The sequence below is a fragment of the Pongo pygmaeus genome, chromosome 9 (assembly GCF_028885625.2).
Source record: "Pongo pygmaeus isolate AG05252 chromosome 9, NHGRI_mPonPyg2-v2.0_pri, whole genome shotgun sequence".
Classification (NCBI taxonomy): domain Eukaryota; kingdom Metazoa; phylum Chordata; class Mammalia; order Primates; family Hominidae; genus Pongo; species Pongo pygmaeus.
Window position 1 is genome coordinate 35,227,355 of NC_072382.2, and position 14,162 is coordinate 35,241,516.

Consider the following 14,162-nt stretch of genomic DNA (forward strand, 5'->3'; position numbering starts at 1 on the left):
ACTCTTTGAAATACACACTGAAATATTTAGGAGAAAGTGGCATGACATGCACAACCTACTCTCAAATAGTTCAGAAATAATCAGAGTTAATCATAAAGCACATGTGGCAAATGTTAAAAATGGACGACTCTGTATAAAAGATACCCAGGAGTCCACTGTACCGTTCTTGCAAGCCTTTCTGTCAGTTTGAAAGTATTTTTAAATAGAATCAGGCTGGACATGGTGGCTCACACCTGTAATCCCAGAACTTTGGGAGACCAAGGTGGATGGATTGCTTGAGCCAGGAGTTTGAGACCAGCCTGGACAACATGGAAAAAACCTGTCTCTACAAAAAATATAAGAATTAGCTGGGCATGATGGTGTGTGCCTGTGGTCCCAGCTACTCAGGAGACTAAGGTGGGAAGATCACCTGAGCCTAGAAGGTTGAGGCTTCAGTGAGACATGATCACACCACCGCATCCCAGCCTGGGGTGACAGAGTGAGACCTTGTCTCAACAAAAAACAAAAAACAAATAAATAAAAATAAAATCATTTAAAAAATCACCTTTGGATTCATTAAATAAATGACACTCTGCCCATACAAGGGCGTATTCGGCAGTCATGATAAGAAATATATTTACTGGCATGGAAACGAATTCATGATATGTAATTGATCAAAGAAAGCAAGTTTCAGTATGATCTTGGTTTCATTAGAACAAAACAAAAATCTCCTGTCCTAAAAAAGTCTGGAAAGATGTATATCAAAATGTTAATTCTGGTTCTTTCTGACTTATGGAACAAAGGGTGACTTAAATTTTCTTCTTTTTATCTATACTTTCTACTTTTCTACAGTGTGCATGCATTAATTGTGTAATAAAAGTTAATTGTTTAAAAAATATGAAGAAACAAATGATAAACAAGCTTTAAAGCCACCCAAATGCTTGGACTGATGTTGGGATCCTCTTAGCTGGAGTACCTGCCTTATTTAGTAACCTCTTTCTGGGGCAGAGATTCAAGTTCTTTCAACTTCCCAAATCACACCGTGGTGATTCCAAGAAAGAAAAACTCTTCATGTTCCATCGTCTGTCTCCTCCAATTTTGCCTTCTTCAGAGAGTTATTTCTAGCATATTTGATATTCTGAATTGTTCTCCAGGGATTTTGAGTATTTTCTGACACTGGTGATTTGAAATAGAGTTTTACATTACTGCTGTGCACATTCTCCCGGACTTGTCCATAACGAATTGCAAGATGCTGGATATTGGGGATTTTGTTGAGTGCTGTGGGTGTGGGAAGCATCACCACACCCTTCTGAGCTTCCATTCTCACTGATTCACAACAGGTGCCCAGGAATGATTACTGTATCCCTAACCTGCTTAATTTTGAGGCTTGAACTATCCAGTAATCATGTTTCAGAGATGGTTTCTTGGAAATCTGTTGCTGAGTGGGCAACTCTAGCAAAGGCAAAAAGCACAACAGTTGTGATATCATTAGTGTGTAGATTCAATTTTTATCTAATCTAGTCTCTCTTTCAGAGCCATCTTTAATGGTTGATTCCACTTCTTGATGTCTGAAAAAGCAGATCATTATCTACCACATTTACCCTTTAAGATTGTATTTTCCTGTTAATTGAGCATAATGTCACGGTCTTCTTATTTTTACTCAAAATGTTTTAATGCATTTGTTTCACATCCATCTTTTTTTTTGTCTTGAATTTTTCATTAGCTCCTTTAACATTCAATTTCTGAACACCGATTTAGAATTTTTTGCTTGTTATATATTGTGCCTCTTAAGACATGTTGGATTTTCTTGTCATTTTGACACTGATTTACCAGAATGAACTTCCTGTGAGAACACTGTGGCAAAGAAATTGTTCTTTCTGACAGTAGATGATTTTCATTATTTTTATTTTCCTCACTTTGGGAGCCCAATGTATGCACATTGAAATGTGAAGTAGCAGTGATCTGCAGCCAAGTGGGTCTAAGCTTTCTCCTAATTTGAACTCTTGCCAGCTCGTTATATTAGCTTCTTAGATTTAGAGCTAGGCAACTTGGTTTGGAAATATCATTTTTAATATTAGTATATTACCAAGTGGCAAGATAAACATAGCATGGGGTAAAGGCTTATTTTGATATTTGCTCAACCTCACATCTTGCTAGAGTTGAGTTCTGAGAAATTTTTCTTATTACCTATAGCATTTGTCCTTTAAAATAAAGCCAAATATACTAAGAAGCAACAGAAAGCTAAACAAAGGAAAAACTCAGTATTCTCCAGGTCATGGTTCTTCAAAATATGAGACTGTCGGAAAACATTCCTTCCCATTTTTGTCTTACCTCCAATATTTTTGGAAGCAAAACAGTTTATATGTTTCAAATAAATTTATTTATCTATGGGGTCATCTTCTCTAGGTTTGGAAGTACTTGAAAAATCTAGACCTAAAATTATACTTAAATAGAAAATGGGACAAGTTCACAGGTATAGCCATGCAGAATAATAGGTAACTGAGGCAGAAATCTACCTAGGGAGTGTGGTGTTTCTTTGTGGTGAAGAACCCTAAGTTTCATCAATAACCTCAAAGCCTGGAAGGAGTTGGTGGAGGCACTTGGTTTTGCTGCAGGTGCCATTGCTACCAAATACTGACCTTGGTGAGAGCTGGAAGCCAGTGAGCCAGGAAAGGTCCAGGTATCTGTCCTTTAAGCCCTTCCCTGAATATCTCTGGAAGCCACAACTTTCATTTCCATTGTTGCCACTCAGCCCAGTTCTCAATATCTCAATAGTCTCCTAACCGGTGTCTCTGCCGCTACATATGACTTCACTAATCCATTTCCTAGAGTGCTGATCTTGAAATAAAAAGATGGTCATGCCACTCCCTCCCCAAAACAGAATAGCTTCCTGCTGTCTTAGGATAAAATCCAGTTCCTATGTGATTTGGCCCAGCCACCTGCTCCTGCCTCATCTGCTATCTTGCTCCCTTCCAGTCCTGTGGTCCAGCCACAGGGCCTCACTGGTTTTGGTTTCTCAGAAGCTCTTTGCTCCCACCTGCCTCTGTCTAGGTTAGGTTCTTTTGTTATTGCATTTCATACAACCATATACAGTTGTCCCTCAGTTTCAGCAGCGGGTTGGTTCCAGGATGCCCTGTGGATACCAAAATCCAAGGGCGCTCAAGTGCCTGATATAAAATGCCATAGTATTTGCATATAACCTATGCAGATCCTCGTGTATATTTTAAATCATCCGTAGGTTACTTATCATACCTAATATAATGTAAATGCTACATAAATAATTATACTGTTTTTTAAAATTTTTATTATTTTAATTATTTTCCTTCTTTTTTTTTCCTGGATATTTTCTACTTGAAGTTGGTTGAATCTGAAGATGCAGAAATGGCAGATACGGAGAGCCAAATGTATATAAACTTCCTGCGGAACACTCACATTTAATTTGTGATGGAGTATTCAATATTGTCTCTCTTTGATTAGTGTAGGGTCAAGAGAAGAGAACCTTTTATCATGGTGGTATCATCAGCACCAAACCCAAGGATAATGTTAATGTATTAGTCCATTTTGCATTGCTCTAAAGGAGTACCTGAGACTGGGTAATTTTTTAAATAAAAGAGGTTTATTTGACTCATGATTTTGCAGGGTGTACAAGAAGCATGGTGCCAGCATCTGCTTCTGGTGAGGATCTCAGGAAACTTTCATTCATGGTGGAAGGTGAAGGAGAAGCAGGCAACACATGGCAAGAGAGGGAGAAAGAAGAGAGAGCAAGAGGTTCCAGGCTCTTTAAACAACCAGCTTTCATGTGAACTAATAGACTGAGAACTCACTCATTACTGTGGGAAATTCATGAGGGATCCGCCTCATGACCCAGACACCTCCCACTAAGCCCAATCTCCAACTTTGGGGGTCACATTTCAGCATGATATTTGGAGGGGACAAACATCCAAACTACATCAGTTAAAGTGGTAAAACTTAAGTCGAAGTCTAGATTGATTTACCAGTTTCTGTTGAGGAGTTGAGATCTTAGCTCCACAAATTGATTGTGCTTGAATCATTGCCACCAAGAGACCAAGAAAGACTTCTGTTGTACCTCTTGAGTAAATTCCTGTTATGACAATGCAGTAAAAATTAGTTATGTTCTATAATATTTACTATGCAAATTTCATTGGCTTAATCTTCCTCTGGCTCAATGGCTGAACAGGTCACCTCTCCCCTTTGAAGCATCCCTCAGCTTTTCCTGGAGGTTTCTAAAGTGTAACAGTTGCCACCCCTCATCCCTCTGGGTCTTTCCCTCTTGCCTGGCTCCCTGGTTTTGATGTCTGTGACACTGGACACCACCTGAAGGAACAGCACAGTGGCCTTCATTAACAATCATCACTATCCACACCCTAGCTGGTTACCAGGGTCCTGATATAAGGAGTCTTCTTAAATAAGGGAAAAGTCTGGCCCAAAGGTAAATGTAAGTCTCCACCCATAGAGACCAAAACCATTTGCAAATTTTGAAAAACAAGCAAACAACAACAATAACCACAAAAATCTTTAGGGTCCAGAAATTAGCCAGGACACAAAAAATATGCATTGTCTTATTTAATTGCCACAAAAATCCAATCAAGTCTGTGTTATTATTTCCATTTTAAGGATAAGAAAAACTGGCCGAGCACGGTGGCTCAAGCCTGTAATTCTAGCACTTTGGGAGGCTGAGGCAGGTGGATCACCTTAGGTCAGGAGTTCAAGACCAGCCTGGCCAACATGGCGAAACCTCGTCTCTACTAAAAATACGAAGATTAGCCAGGTGTGGTGGCAGGCGCCTGTAGTCCCAGCTACTTGGGAGGCTCAGGCAGGAGAATCGCTTGAACCCAAGGGGTGGAGGTTAGAGAGAGCTGAGATGGTGCCACTTTACTCCAGCCTGGGCAAAAGAGCAAAATTCCGTCTCAAAAAAAAAAAAAAAAAAGAAAGAAAAAAGAAAAGAAAAAAAGAGATAAGAAAAACTGAGGCTCTGGGACATTGAGTGACTTATTGAGATCACACAGGAGCAGGGCCAGGAATCAAATTCAGATCTAATGACCTTAAGCTTTTAGACAGTATTCTGTACTGCATGATGACAGTAATAGAAACGGTTGATATGTCATTTATTTCTATTAGTCTTCCTGGGCCCTATATACCTGAATAATTCTGTGATGACAATATTAAAATAGGCTTGATTGAAGATAAATTATTTTCATAAAGACACACAGAGTACATTCTTAAGTGCTAGTTTCATCTTAATCTTTTAAATTTATACATGTTCCCATTTAAGGTATTTTCTATTTCTTTTTTTTTTTTGTCTTTAAAGAACTTTTTTTAGAGACAGTGTTTCATTGTGTCATCCAGGCTTGAGTGCAGTGACACAATCATGACTCACTGCAGCCTTGAACTCCTGGGCTCAAGTGATCCTCCCACCTCAGCCTCTCAAAGTGCTGGGATTACAGGCATGAGCCACCATACCCAGCCTCTATTTCTTAATGTGGGTATTTATCCTTGAAACCACATAATCTGCTACCACCACACAGTCAGAGGCTTCTTTGTGTGGGGTCCCGAGGCCTGAATTGCCCTTCAGCTGCCTGTGCGATGCTCCTTGAGGACTCTGCACAGTCTCAGGCTCATGCTGCCAGACCCGTGTTTATTCTGATTTGAGGGGAGTGTGGGAGTGGACTTCCTGCCAGAATCCTGCCCTGATATTCCAGGTAACTGACCACAAGCCGTGGCCCATTCTATGCTATTTATAGTGAGTGACAAAAATAGCCTCACCCCTCTGAAAGGCATACCTGTGCCATCTGCCCACTGGCCTCCTACAACCTGACAGGCGCTTTCTCTCCCGACCTCAGGAGGAGGCAGGACTGTGTCCTCACACAGACCCAGGAGCACTGGGTCCCTCATGTGCACACTTCCTTCTCCAGAGGGACCCAGGGCTTCAGAAGGCACCAAAGCAGGGCTTCAGCACAGGGGTCCAGGCAGAACCTAGTTATGGATGCAAGGAAGGAGGCGGGAACTTGGGGAAAGGGGAGAAGATAAGACCAAGTCCCACTGTTGGAGCTAGATACAAAGTCAGGCTGGGATCATGGGCACTGCTGGTCTGATTCTGAGCCATGGTTGCCTCGGAGACTCATTGGTCCTCAAGTTTGGGCTGGGGCTGAGTCTGGGGGTGGGGAGGTTAACGAACCCAGCTGAAGGGGCTGGCAGGAGGTCCAGAGTGTAGACCTCACCTGTCTTTCTCTCTTTTTCTTTCTCTTTCTCTTTCTTTTTCTCTCTCTCTTCTTTCCCTCCCTCTCTCCCTCCCTCCCTCCTTTCCTTCCTTTCTTCCTTCCCTCCCTTCCTTCCTTCCCTTCCTTCCTTCATTCCTTCAATAGAGGCTTGCTTAGTCACCCTGGCTAGAGCTCAGTGGGGTGATCATAGCTTACTGCAACCTTCAACTCCTGGGCTCAAGTGATCCTCCTGCTTCAGCCTCCTGAGTAGCTGGGACTACAGGCACATGCTAGGCTAATTTTTAAATTTTTTTGTAGAGATGGGGTCTCGCCCTGTTGCTCAGGCTGGTCTCAAACTCCTGGGCTCAAGCTACTCTCCCACCTCGGCCTCCCAAAGTACTGGGATTATAGATGTGAATCACTGTGGTGGGCCCTGATCCTGCCCCTTTCTGGCTGCGTGAGTGTGAGCAACTGATTTCATCTCTCTAAGCTGTTTCCCTATCTGAGGGGGTAGCGCTAGACAAGAATGTCTTATGCGCAGGTGTGTACATCAGAATCACCTGGGGAGCTTGTAAAAATAAGGATGCCTGGACCCCTCCATGTGGGTTGATTTGGAAGGCCTGGGAGGATGATGCTGGGATCTGTAGGTTTACCTGCTTCCCTAGGAGATTCTGATCCACGTCAGTGTAGAAAGCACCTGTCCCAGATGATCCCCAAGGCATCTGTCTTTCACTTCTAACATTCCCTTATTCTAGCGTACACTAAATCAGGGATAAGAAAGCATGAAGATAGGAATTCGCTTCCTATGACAATTAGGCAGCATCAGAATCAGACACTTTATCAGTCAGTTGTTACATCCCAGGAAACCCACTGGGAACTTATATTCAGAGCCAATTTTCTGTGTGGAAGGCTGAAACTCTGGCCTCAAGTTCATCATCCCCTCCTATCTTCTCTCCTGGGCAGTGTCTGTCTCCCTTATGGTTTGATGGCTGTCTATCTCAGAAGTCACAAACTGGAGGCCCACAAGGCAAAATGAGGCAGGCCACACTGAGTTTTATCCACTCTGCCCAGTATTTTTTAAAGTCTGAATTTGTCTGGTGTCAGACTGGTATTTGCTGGCCAGTGCACCACAGTCCCACCACAACAACTAGGTCACACCCAGCCAGCTTCAACTCTTTACATTGCCTGTCCGGACCCTGAGTTTAGACCTAATTCAGTCTCTCAACTCCCATCTCCAGCCCAAACCTCTCTTCTGATCTTCAGGCCCATCTATCCAATTACCTCCTGGTGAGATCATCCAGTTTGTGTGCTTAAAGGAAGGCCTGGCCTGTAGTACATATAGTACAGGGCTAAATAAACGTGAGTTAGTGACATTATTATTCCTGATGCTCACCTCTTCTTAAAATCTCACAGGTACCCAGCTCAGCCTCTTCAAAATGTCACTTCATTTTTTTTTTTTTTTTTTGAGACAGGGTCTCTCTGTATCACCTAGGCTGGAGTACAGTGGCACAATCACAGCTCACTGCCTCCTTGACCTCCCAGGCTCAATTGATCCTCCCATCTCAGCCTCCCAAGTAACTGGGACTACCCAGCTAATTTCTGGGTTTTTTTGTTTTTTTGTTTTTTTGTAGAGACAGATCTCGTCATGTTGCCCAGGCTGGTCTCGAACTCCTGGGCTCAAGCCATCTGCCCAAAGTGCTAGAATTACAGGTGCAAGACACTGTGCCCAGCCAAAAGTTCACTTCAACTTGACACTTTCCCTCCTCATCTTCACCCCAAGCCTCCCCTCCACCAATGAAATCATCAGCAAGATGCCTGAGACCGGAAGTCGTCCTGGGCTCCTTCCTCTCCTTCACTCTAGTGTATTCCCAGACCTTCTGTAAAATCTCTCCTGAATCCATCCAGTTTTTTCCATCTCCTCTGTCACCACCTAGTCCAAGCCACCATTGTCTTTGCCAGGACTGTGGTAGAGGCCTAACAGCTCTCCCTGCAGATATTGTTGTTTCTATTGTAACCCACTGTTCAATTTGAAGCCACAGATCTTTTTACTAAACATAATCATTTAGTTTACTAAACAGACCATTTTACTAAACTGGATCTTGCTCTCCCATGCATACAACCCATTTATTGACTTCCCATTGCCCCAGGATAAAATCCAAATTCTTTAACAGATCCTTCCCAGCCTGGCTCCTGCCTCCTCCCCAGCCTCCCCTGGCAGTATGTGTTCCAGCCATCTGGGACTTCTGTTATCTCTGGGATGTGCCACACTCTCTCTCTGGCCTCTGGGCCCTCACACGCATTTCTCTTCCAGGAAGACTCTTCCCCCTACTGTTCACTGGGATAGCTCCTACATGCTCGTCCTGTCTCAGCTTAGCTGTCCCTTCTCAGAAGGTCTGCCTGGACTTCCTAGACCAAGTCAGGCCCCTGCTAGATCCTGCAGAATCCCTGTGCTTTTCCCAGCATTGCGTTCATCACAATGCATCATAATCTCATCCAGTGATTTCTTCCTCTCTAGACGAAGGCTACCTGTGAGCAGAGACCTTTACCACCTAGCTTGTTCACTGCTGTCCCTTCCATGCCCACCAAACGCTTGGAATGTAGTAGGTGCACAACAAATATTTGTGGAGGAAAGGAAGAAAAGGAGAGGAGAAAAAGAAGGAAAGAGTGGAAGGGGGCAGCCCGATTTTTCTTTCCTCTGCAAGCGGAAAGTAACACAGCTAGCATCTACTTCTTGCCAGAGGAGAAAACGGGAGCTGACGCTACCCAGACCCTTTATTGAGAACTCCTGAGGAAAGGCATTTTCCCTTGCCCAAAGATGTATCCTCAGCATTTAACTAAGGGCAGGTGTGCCATAGAGATTTTGAATGAATTCACTCATTCTAAGAACCCACTGACCTAGACTATAACCAAACATATAACCAGCCAGAAAAGTGTGTGTGTGTGTGTGTGTGTGATAAGACTTGAACAACTATTTGAATTTCTAAAAGTAGACACATATATATAAACTTTAATAGAAATTAAAACCTAAAAGAAAAGAATCAAGGGGGAACATTCTCACTCAGGAGCCTATTACTGCCAACCAAATCAGGGCATGAACTTCCAAACATGGGGCATATTGCCTAAATGCGATGACACTGTTTCAAAGTCCCAGAACCACTTAAAAAAATGCAGTTCATCCACTAGACTGAAATGTAGATTTTGTTTTCGCCATCTAGAGATCCAGAATGGGGGAGAAAATGAGAATTTTGCATCAAGAGAGCCCAAAGTTTGGGTCCAAGTCCACCAGTTACTGCATGCATGTCTTTGGGAAACTTATTCCACCTCTTTGCTTTATTTTCTTCCCTTAGAATGGAGAAACTGAGACCTGCTTTGCAGGGTTGTTTTGCAAACTAAGTATAAAATGTAAAGCACCTAGCACCGTCCTGACACATACCAGGTGTTCAGTAGACTGCATTGTTTAAATGCAATTCAATTATTTAAAAATATAATTGGGCTCACACAGAAAACAGGGTGCTCATGAAATATTGCTCTCCTAGTGGGAAGAGGCATGATTTCTTTACTGTCCAAGAGGAAAACAGTGGCAGAGAATAGAAAAGAAAGGTAAGGGAAATAAAAGCAAGTGATTTTGATTTTCACTGGATCTTGGAGTCATGCTGAAAATTAAGCAAGCCTTTTCTTTTCACCTTTCCTCTTTCCCTCTGCTCTAGACTAAATGTTTGTCCCCACTCCCCATTCATAGTTGAAACCTCATCTTCAGAGGTGAGTCCTTTGGGAGGTGATTAGGTTCTGAGGACAGAGCTTTTATGAGTAGAATTATTAGGTTGGTGCAAAAGTAATTGCAGTCTTTACCATTAAAAGTAATGTATGATGAGCTGATGAGCCCAGCTTCCATGTGAATTAAAAGTAATGGCAAAAACTGCAATTACTTTTGCACCAACCTAATAGCACCTTTATAAGACACCTCAGAAAACTCTCTCACCTTCTTCTGCCATGTGAGCACTCAGTGAAAAGACAGCCATCTATGAACCAGGAGGCAGGCACACCTCAGACACCCACCTGCTGGCACCTTGATCTTGGACTTCCCAGTCTCCAGAACTGCGGGAAATAACCTTCTGTTGTTGATAAACACCCCCCCGGGGCTATGGTATTTTGTTATGGCAGCACTCTCACAGTACTCGTGAGGAAGCCTTCTAAGGCAGGGAAGTGGAGGCAGGACCTTGGCAGAAGGAATAAGGAGCCTCATTTATCCCACTGCTCATCCTTCTAGTGCTTCTTTAAAAAAAAAAATTACATTCAGCCATTGAAAAAATAACATGTTCTTTTATTTCAGAGGCAAATTATGTTCATTTGGGAAGATTCAAGTAAGCAAAAAGAAGAAAAAATTATCCACAATTCCACTGCTAGATAACTACTGAAAACATTTTGCAGCCTAGCTTTTCAACGTTTTTTCTAGGCAATGTGTACATAAACCAACATGTTCTTGTATAATGAGTGAGATCACGTGGGGTAGAACATGCTGTTCTGTAACCTGATCTTTTTCATTGAACATCTTTCCACGTCAGTCAGTGGACATATCTCATGGCACCGTGGGTGACCGTGGTGTACCCTGAGCGGGGCTGGCCACATGACACTCTTGGTGGGTGCCCTCCCTGAGCGGAGACTTGTAGCTTGTTTCTGTTTCCCCTTCACGAAAAATGCATCAATGAATAACTTTGTAGTCAAACTTTATACAACCCGTAATTCTTCCTTCACAATGAACTTTCATAGTCAATGTTAATTTTTGTCAAGAGAAGAAGACAGTAAGACAACATGTTTAAAATGTTTAAGTCATCTGTGGGCTTCTTTGGTACAGAGGAGAGGGGGCTGTAACTCAGCTCGATGCTTTTTATTTCCGATTCTGTTCAGCCTCCAAATTTTATCTCAAGTGTCACCTTGTTCCTATTAGACAAACTTAAAAAGTGAACAAGACACAGCCCCTGTTCTTTGAGATTAATATCTAGCAGCAGAAATAAGAGACACAATAACTTATTATCTCTAATAAATGAGTTTCCCTTCTCATTTAGCATAAAAGCACCTGACTTTTCATCATGAGAAGCAAGAGAACAAGATGGACATAAGTATTAGGTTGGCGCAAAAGTCATTGTGGTTTTTGCCATTAAAAGGAACTGCATGTATTAATAATAGCCAATGTTTAATAAGAACTTACCCTGTCTAGGAACTGTTAATATATTAAATGGTATACGCTCGTCATTTAATTCTCACAGTCAGCCTGTGAGGTAGGTTATGATGTTAGATTGTTGTAGAGACTGAGATAGACTGTATTTTAAGGGATCATTCTATAGTTCATTACTAGAGATTTCTCTGAACATGCAGAGCACTGTAAAATAAAAAATAAATAAAATAAAAAGAAACAAAGATACAGGGAAGTTAAGTAATTTGCCAAAGGTAATTTGGTTAAGTGGCGGAGCTGGGATTTGAACCAAGGTCCTTTGAGGCTAGAACCCTCTGCCACTGAAACAGGCTGCCTTTGGGCTGGGAGACAGCATCATGGTGCCCCAGAATAAGCATTGTGATTTAATCTTCTAGGTACTGTGGCCTGAAAACCAGCTTGCAGTCATCCTCCATGCTGGGGTTCATGGTGGCCAATCAGTGTATCTACCACACACCTATCAGGTTTCCTTAGATCCCAGTGGCTGCCTTGGTTGTGGAGAAAGTGAGTCACTCCAGTGTGCATTACCTCCTTGCTCTATTTCCATCTAAGCCCACTGAGGAGCTGCTCTCCGTAGATCACCGTGACCTCAGTGATGGCTTTTTCTTTGGCCATCCCATGTTGGCACAGTTTGATGCTCTGGCCTGTACCACTGGTTCTTCAGTTCAAGTCTTTGTGAATCCAGCCACCGGCAAGCCAACAAGCCTTCCAAAAGACTTCCAGAGGGGTCTCCTGCAGCTGATGAGGACAGCTTCCTTATGAATCATACATACTGTACATGGAATTGTGTATGTCATAAAATAAAGTTTAGATTATTCTCTAGACAATTTCTTTTGATTCTTTTGCATATATTTTTGACCTTAAAATGACTGTCAATTCATTAATACTTTTTATAACAGAGTCATCTAGCGCCGTTGATCAAGTACCTTCTTGCATCAGGGCTTGGGGCTAAGGGCTTTCCTCTCTGAGCCCTTGCAGCCACCTTATGAGGTAGGTACTGTTTAGACCTCCCTTTTACAGAAGATGTAAACTTCAGTGCAGTAAAGCCAGCTTTCTTTATATGTTTAAAACAACCAACCAATAAACCTTTGACACTTTTCTGTTAAATCCATAACCTCAATCAGTCACTCATGCCATGGATTGCAGTAACCATGAATAAAATAAATCTTTGATGCTGAAATACATAAGGACCATACTTGGGGGCCATAATAAAAATGGCTGCCATTTGCTGAATGCTGAAGACACAAAATGCTTTACGGTCATTGCTTCAATCAATCATCATGACTGTTCTATACAGCAGGTGTTATTAGCACCATTTTCCAGATGAGAAAGTTGAGGTTTTAAAGAAGACAGCTGAGTCAGGTTCTAGTCCAAGGTCTGTCTCCACCTCAGTGCCACAGGGAAAACCATGGGTTTAATCTCTCTGGGCCTCAGTTTCCTGATTTGGAAAACATAATCCCCAGTGACCTTTTCCATCTGGATTCTTGAATGCTTTTTGCATGTATGGAGACTCTCCATCTGCTATGGAATTGAGTTCCAAATCCCTGCCACTTATAAACATCTTTGGAATACCCTCACCATAATAAAAACAATTGCCAAGTGCTATTCTTTTGTCATTGAGGCCATTTAGTTCAACCTAGTAACAGATTGATTTTGGGGTTTTAAAAATGCTTCACATGAATAATTCTAAAGCATGAAAAGACGATTAAACAGCAGCCTGGTGTTTGCAGGCATTGATTACCTAACCTCTGGCACTTGACCTGCTCAGGAGGGTCAACAGGGAGCAATCCTTTTATGTGTGTGTCACTTCCCAGTCCTCCAGCTCCTTGCACATGCATTATCTCACCTCATTTGCACAGCTACTCTGGGAGCTAGGTATTATGATGATGATCCCCACTTTAAAACAGAACAGGCTCTTCAGGAGGAAGGTAACCTGCCGAGATCATAGTGCTCCTGAGTGGCAGAGTTAGAACTCGAATTCAACCAGGACTTTGGACCCGTCTTTCCATGCTACCAACTCTGCATCTCATCACAGTAGTCCTGAATTTTCAATGACACCATGCTCTCCCACCAGTTTTAAAAATTGTGGTGATAGCCCTGTTGGTTCCACTGAGAGGCTCCTGAATCAGAGGCAGCATAGTGGAGTGATTAACAGAGAGATCTGTATTTGTATCTTTTATCTGCCATTTGTTTACTATTTTTTTTTTGAGACAGAGTCTCACACTGTCACCCACCTGGGCTGGAGTGCAGTGCCGTGATCTCAGCTCACTGCAACCTCCACCTTCCAGGTTCAAGCGATTCTCCTGCCTCAGCCTCCTGAGTAGCTGGGATTACAGGTGTGCACCATCACGCCAGGCTAATTTTTTGTATCTTCAATAGAGATGGGGTTTCATCATGTTGGCCAGGCTGGTCTTGAACTCCTGACCACATGATCCGCCCACCTCAGCCTCCCAAGTGCTGGGATTACAGGCTTGAGCCACCGTGCTCGCCCTTATCTGCCATTTCTAAGTAGGGGAACCACATGTCTCTGTTTACCCAAGACAGTCCTGGTTGCCCTAGCATCATGGCAGGCCATCCCCTAACACTTGTGGGCCCCATCATGGGAATAAAAAATGGAGGTCACCTTATTATTGTTCTTCCTACCAATGGGCTCCATGTAGGTGTGTGTGTGTGTTTTTGTTGCTGTAACAAAATACCTTAGACTGGGCCATTTATAAAGAATAGAAATTTATTTCTCACAGCTCTGTAAGCTAGAA